Raw genomic sequence first — 7,057 nt, 5'->3', positions numbered from 1 at the left:
AAGTAGAGCACACCTTTAAACCCAGCACTTGGCCAGCATGCCAACACTCAGGAAACAGAAACAAGGGTGTGTTTACTAACCAAATCATCCTTAAGCACTTCAACTAGACTGGTTTTTCTTCTGTGTCTACCGTCCTTCCTATTTTATGAAATAGTTTATCTTATGTTTTCAATATTTGAAATCATGTTTTCATTTTAGTTTTTTTTTTACTTTCATAATGGCTTTTTATTTTAGCACATTCTATTTTTTTGCATGGAATTACAATTTCAAGACATCCATTCATAATTCATCATATAATTATTTTCATTTTAGTTTTCTTCAGGCTCCTTTGATCTTATGGGCATGACTTCATGTGGCCAGTTTTAATTTCAGGAAGTATCAGTCTTTAATATCCAAATTCTTCTGTCGCTTGTGACAAGCAATTTTGTCTTGTTATTTACTCCAGATGTAGGGAAATAAATGGCTATTTACATTACAGAATAAAACAGATAGCAACATAGTATCTCTTCAATAGTGTTTCCAATTACATCATCTGTCTTAAAGTTTCCATTGCTGTGAGGAGACACTGTATCACAGCAACTCTTAGAAAGGAAAACACTTAATTGTGGTGGCTCACCTACAGTTCAGAGGTTCAGTCCTTTATCATCATGGTGGGGAACATGGTGGCATGCAGGCAGACAGGGTGCTGGAGAGGCAACTGAGAGCGCTACATCTTGCAGGCAGCAGGAAATCAACTTAGAGAGACACTGGGTGGTATCCTGAGCACAGGAAATCTCAAAGCTGGACCCAGAGTGACACACAAGGCTTTACAAGGTCAGCTGTACTCCAACAAGGCCACACCTCCTAATCGTGCCGCTCCATTTGGGGGCCATTTTTTCAAACCAACACACCATCCTTTCCCATATACCAAATGTTGATGACAGGGGTAGAGAGAGGAAGCCAGACAGGAGAAATCAAGATTTCAAAGCTTTTGTAGCCAGAGTCAAATCTTGTTTTATATTTATAATCAAAAAATTGGGAATGGAATATGAATATTTTTACAATATTTTCTATCTTCTTCTCACAGAATATGAGTAGTGTTCAGGTTTTCCAGGGTTGGCCTGGAGCTCATAACAATCCATCCACCTGCTTCTGCCTCCTGAGTCCTGGAATTAAAGATGTGCACTACAATGCTTAGCCATTTTGTTTTTCTTTTTAGAAACTGTTTCTTTTTTTCTTTTCCTTTGTTTTTCCATTTTGCTTGTGACCGCTCTGTGGTTGTTCTAACCCAGTCGGTGGGTGGCTGGAGCAATGGGAGCTAATGACAGTCTTTATTGGCTAGCTGGGCACTCTGGTCTTTGGTTGGTGACTACTCGCTAGGCACAGAGGCACTCCCACACCTTCGGATCAGCCTGTCACCTCAGGCTGAGTGACAGTGAACTCAGGAGCTAGTGCAGTCCGTTCCTTGCTCATAGCCTGTTCAGCAGGGCTTGCTATTTCTTCTGGATTTCTTCAGGATCTCTGTAGAAGTAGAGATCCGTCAGGACCTCCCATGGATGCTCACGGGAGATGCTGGCATGCATATACAGAACTCTCCAGGCCAGCATCCACATCAGCCCCAGCCAATGAGCTCCCAGACAGGCGCAAGGGATGGCAGTGTGCACGCTGCCTCGGGAGAACCTATGTTACACTGAGCGACGGGAGACAGGTTGAAATAAGATGCCTTCGTGAGGGACTGGTGTTCAGCCCTGGGCTCCCTGAAGGATGCTCGGAGCTGGTTAACGAAGCAGCCAGCGATTAGAGTGGCTCCACTGGCAGCGGCAAAGGTCAGCCCAGCTCACTGGCCACTGTTCCGGGAGGAGATGTCAATGACATCTGCAGGATTCTCCATGGCAACAAAGGCTAGAGCTGTCCGCAGCCGCTTCTCGCAGCTCTTCGGATTGGTGAAGTAGATGCCATCATTTTGCCTTTTGTAGACAATTCCTTCTAGAAATCAAGGTTAGTCCCACCAAAGTGTGTTCCTTCAGAAAGGCCTCCCCCTTCTTCATTTGCAAGACCTTAAAACTCTGGGCATTTTGTTGTGTGAGGTCCTTTCATTATGCCCAGAAGGAAGAATCATGCCCTATGAGCCACTGCTCTTTCAGTAGTGTCGAAAAACCTGCTTAGTTTTTTTTTTTTGGGGGGGGGGGAGTGGAGGTTGGAGACTAAATTATAGCAGTGTAAAGGAGTCATCAAACCACATAATAACCACAATACTGACTGTGCCTGATTAGTAATACTGAATCCTTACTGTCTTATGGGATACCTGGAAGACTCACTTAGTTGAAAAACATAGAACCTTAAAATGGAGTCTCATTTTAAGGATTCCTTCTTTTTTAAGATAACACATGCATTATATGCCCTATGTGTGAACATTTCCTTGTTTTTAATATATGTCTTTTTATGATGATAATGGTGACAACTGCTCGTTGATTGTGTCCTAAAATTCGTAGTTCCAAACCTATACCACTAGAGATGAAGCCTTTGGTTCTAGCATTTGGTCAATTTTGAGGACACACACACTACATACACACACGAATGATATTCTTTTTATTTTTTTTATTTATTTATTTATTTTGAGACAAGGTTTCTTTGTAGCTTTGGTGCCTGTCCTGGAACTAGCTCTTGTTGACCAGGCTGGCCTCGAACTCACAACTCACAGAGATCTGCCTGCCTCTGCCTCCCAAGTGCTGGGATTAAAGGTGTGTACCACCACCACCCAGCTACGAATGATATTCTTATTTGAGATTGTTTTCATATAAATTGGATGAAAAAGAGTCAACCTGAGCCTGGAGACAGAGCTCAGTGGGTAGAGTGTTTGCTACCCCAGAACAAAGACCTCAGTTTGTCCTCCAGCAACCAATTAAAAAGCAGCATGGCTCTCTCACTGGAATCTGGTACTTGCCAAATAGGCTAGAAAAGCTGGTCATAGAGCCCCAAGCATCTCCCAGTTTCAGCCTCCCCAAGGCTGGGATTACAAACATACCACTAGACCCAGCACGGTGGTGCAGATCTTTAATCCCAGCACAGTCAGAAACAGGAAGATCTCTGAGTTCGAGGCCAGCCTAGTCTACAAGGTGAGTTCTAGGACAGCCAAAGCTGTTACACAGAGAAACCCTGTCGTGAAAAAACAAAACAAAACAAATGCACTACCATTTCCTACATTGACTCTGTCTGTGCTATGGAATACTTTGAAAGCTCATTTAATTGAGAAATATGCACATATAAATAAATAATAAAATGGAAAGGAAAGAGACTCAAATTAACTCTGAAACCTCACTTAAAGATACCTGCAATAATAGCATGAGATGTTTCTATAATAGTCTGTTTTGTCCCTTTAAAAGACATGCTCTGCCCACTCCCCCCACCTCATCCATCCGCAGAGGCAAGTAGATCTTCCTTCTGCTTCTAGCCTGAGCTCCTTCCCTTTCTCTCTCCCAAAGAGGTAGCTTCTCTTCTCCTCTCCTCTCTCTCTCTCTCTCTCTCTCTCTCTGCCTCTCTCTCCTCATCCCCTTTCTCACTCCCTCTCCCCTTTTCCCTTCTCTTCCATAACCCACTAAATAAATAGCCAACCTCACTCTGCATGGCTTGCCTATCCATCTCTGTCTCTCATCTGCTGTGGACTCCTCGTGGGACCTGCTGACCTGCCGAGGTCTCTCACCCGCTATGCTGCTCCCTACCTGGGACCCGTCACCCCTCGTGGCCTGTTGCCCTCTACCCCTCGTGGCCTGCTGCCTGCTGCCCCTCAGGGAACAGCGCGATTTTATTTTTACAATTACAGTTTCCCTTTAGGAGGCTTGTCTGCTCAGTAATTATTTTTATAAGGAGAAAACTATTTTCTAAATGGGATAGATCTTAGATCTGGAAGAGCTAATGAGAGTCTTCAGCTAAGGAAGTCAAAGGCCTTTGTCAATTTTTTTTTTCTTTCGCTTTTTCGAGACAGGGTTTCTCTGTGGCTTTGGAGCCTGTCCTGGAACTCGCTCTGGTAGACCAGGCTGGCCTCGAACACACAGAGATTCACCTGCCTCTGCCTCCCGAGTGCTGGGATTAAAGGCGTGTGCCACCACCGCCCGGCGCCTTTGTCAATTTTAATTATTGATTTTTTAAATTTTTTTTGCCATCTGTCTATTTTACCATTTATCAGAAAGACTGAAGGTTGTAGGATAAATAAAAGTTCTATACAATAGGTCCAGTTTTACAAGTAAATTTATATTATTTGTCTACTAAAATAGTTTCATAATTACTGTGTAATTTAGTCAGAATACCCCAGATAGAAATAATGCTTTGTACAAAAAGGATTCCTATTCTGCTGTTGATATTAAAACTATTCAGAATTGAAAATGTGGCTCATCTGGCAGAGGCTTGCATCCAACATGCACTAAGCTCTGGGTTTTATTCCTATCACCACATAAACCAGGCATGCTCAAACATTTTTATAACGCTTACACTTAGAAGGGGAAACCGGAAGGTCAGAAGTTCAGCTATAGAGTGAGGTTGAGGTCATAGAGGAAAATAAAATATGACATTTGCAGGAAAATGGAAACCAGTATATAAAAACTAAATAAACCAGACTGAGAAAGACAAACGCAACATGCTTTCTCTCATATGCAGAGTTTCTATATATAAATGTACGTAATATATATATATATATATATATATATATATATATATATGTCTGTACTTACATGTCTTTGCAGACTGTGGAGCTAGAAAAGGGATCATGAGAGGAGAAATAGAGATCTTAAGGAAGGTGGAACATAGAGTAATAAAATACAAGTAACAAGGAGGCAGAGAGGGGATGCCGACTGGGGTTAGAAAGGCAAACACCTAGGGCATGGAGGAGGGCAGTGGGGGAGGGCAGTGGGGGAGGGCAGTGGGGGAGGGCAGTGGAGGAGGGGAATGACTGAGACCAAAGTGTAAAGACACTTATGTGTGAAGTCTTGAGATACAACGTATTACGTTTATTAAAAGAAAAGGTGGGGGGGGACACACAACATATATCAAATCTGAGTACAAAGCAAGGTAGTGTTAGAAACACACAAAGGGTAACCTTGATGTTGCATAAAATAATACCCAATCAAAGGGAAAGTAACTTGACGTGGTGATTCTTATTGTAAAAAGTATGTGCCAGAACCCAAATCAGCTGACTGGGAAGAGGGGGCAATATGGCTTTCTTCTTTTATCCATAAAATAGATAGTGGCTGCATCTCATCCCACTGGCAGAGCTCAGCTTCACAAGCTGATGTGATTGGCTAACGCTGCAAAGGGAAGGGGAGGGAAATACAAATCCTTGCCAGGTTAGCTACCTTAGATAAGGGGGAAAAATTTCTCACAGTAGAACATTTATATTTCTATATCTTTGAGATGTAAAGACCCAGTGAAAAGTCAAATGTGAGTTCCTGTTTTAAGAACTTAAGACAGGCTGGATGGTGGTGGCATGTGCCTTTAATCCCAGCACTTGGGAGGCAGAGGCAGGTGGGTCTCTGTGAGTTCTAAGATTTGAGAAAACTTAGGTTCCTCAGTGTTCACCTTTAGCTCTGAGGCCAGCCTGGTCTACAGAGCAAGTTCCAGGACAGGCTCAAAAGCTATAGAGAAATCCTGTCTTAAAAAACAAAAAACACAAAATCAAAACAAAGAGCTTAGAGAAGTCATTACACATGGAACTGTCTTATAGAAGTGAGAGGAAGCCATGTTTTGTAAGTCAATGGTGTGCCAAGGCCGGGAAATTCTTTAGCAGATCCTAGCAGGTCCTGATGACTCAGGAAACCTCATAATCCCATTTTTAGCCCAGTATTTGTCGGGAAATACAGATGGTATCAGGATCATTTTTCCCTCTAGGCTCTGTTTTCACCGGCTTTAAAATTGTTCTCCTCTGATGCAGAGTAGAAAGAATGAACCACAAAGGAGGAAGTGACCATATCAGAGGACCGATGAGAATCGGATCTGAGAAAACTTAGGTTCCTCAGTGTTCACCTTTAGCTCTGATGTAGCCTCTAAAGGTTTTAATTAATAGCCTATGTTTATGTCTTTATTTGGATAGTTTCCAAGATGCTTACTAATTTTTGTAAGTTTCAATTGCATCATTTCTGTTGGGTCTCAGAAACCTGGGGCAAATGGCTGACTCGGGTTCCTATTAACATATTGAAATAGATGCTGCCCGCTCTTCCCAGTGCTCCTTATCCCATCCTTCTGTACCCTACACCTCGTACCCCTCCAAGCTTCCATTTCCCTTCCCCCAGCCTGATTCCTGCATCACCCAACCATTTTGGCCTGTGCCACCTCCCTCTCTTGCTCTCACGGCCCGCCCTCTTTTCCTGGTCTCTTTTCATGGTCCGGTTTAGTCCGCCATTGGTATTCAGCCTGGACTCTTCCCCTCGGCCTGATTTCTTCTTTATGTCTAAAATGAAAATCTTCTCCATAGTTAGGAGTAGTCAAGTCCTCCTCCTTTTACTTCATTTCTTCATTCAATTTCTATTTGGGGGAAGTTACAAACTCCATTTAAAGTAGTCTGCCCCTTTTGGATCTTTGCTTTGGTTCTGTTGCCTAGGACTTCTAATTTGTTGAGGGGGGGGAGGCAGGGGCGGCTCTTGCTGGAGAATATTGGATTTTCTTCATTTTTTATGACTTGGGAGTTGAGTTATTGTAACTTTGCAATGTAAATTCAGCTGCATACCCAAGGAGGAATTTTTCCAAAGCTTTCTTTCCCTCAATTTCAGTTTCCCATTTTAGGGAAGTTTTGTTGTTGTTTGGTTGTGGTTTCTTTCTTTCTTTCTTTCTTTCTTTCTTTCTTTTTTCCTGAAAATGTCAACATTCTATGTCAGCTTCAAGGATTTGGGTTTTGGGTCAGTCATGTGCTGTTTGGGGGAGGAGTTCTCATGGGGTTTACCCTGAAATCAGTTCCCCCACACTGCACCTAAGTCTTATGCTTAAATCTATACTAAAATACTGGTAACTAAGCCCTAACCCTAATTCTTAGAAACCTGACTAGACCAATGAACCTTCAATTGAAACAAAAGGGGGGGTCCAGGTCCTATAAAGA

At 42.7% G+C, this 7,057-nt stretch overlaps 1 pseudogene; it reads right to left on the bottom strand.

The window, feature by feature from the left end:
- Positions 1-1,348: 1,348 nt before the first annotated feature.
- Positions 1,349-6,437, bottom strand: LOC121452494 (annotated as a pseudogene).
- Between the last annotated feature and the right edge of the window lie 620 nt (positions 6,438-7,057).

This window comes from Microtus oregoni, unplaced genomic scaffold, assembly GCF_018167655.1.
Source record: "Microtus oregoni isolate MIOR12 unplaced genomic scaffold, Mior012 000009F_ref0000495, whole genome shotgun sequence".
Taxonomy (NCBI): domain Eukaryota; kingdom Metazoa; phylum Chordata; class Mammalia; order Rodentia; family Cricetidae; genus Microtus; species Microtus oregoni.
Note: the sequence above shows the minus strand (reverse complement) of the source record. Positions and strands in the feature narration are given on the sequence as shown.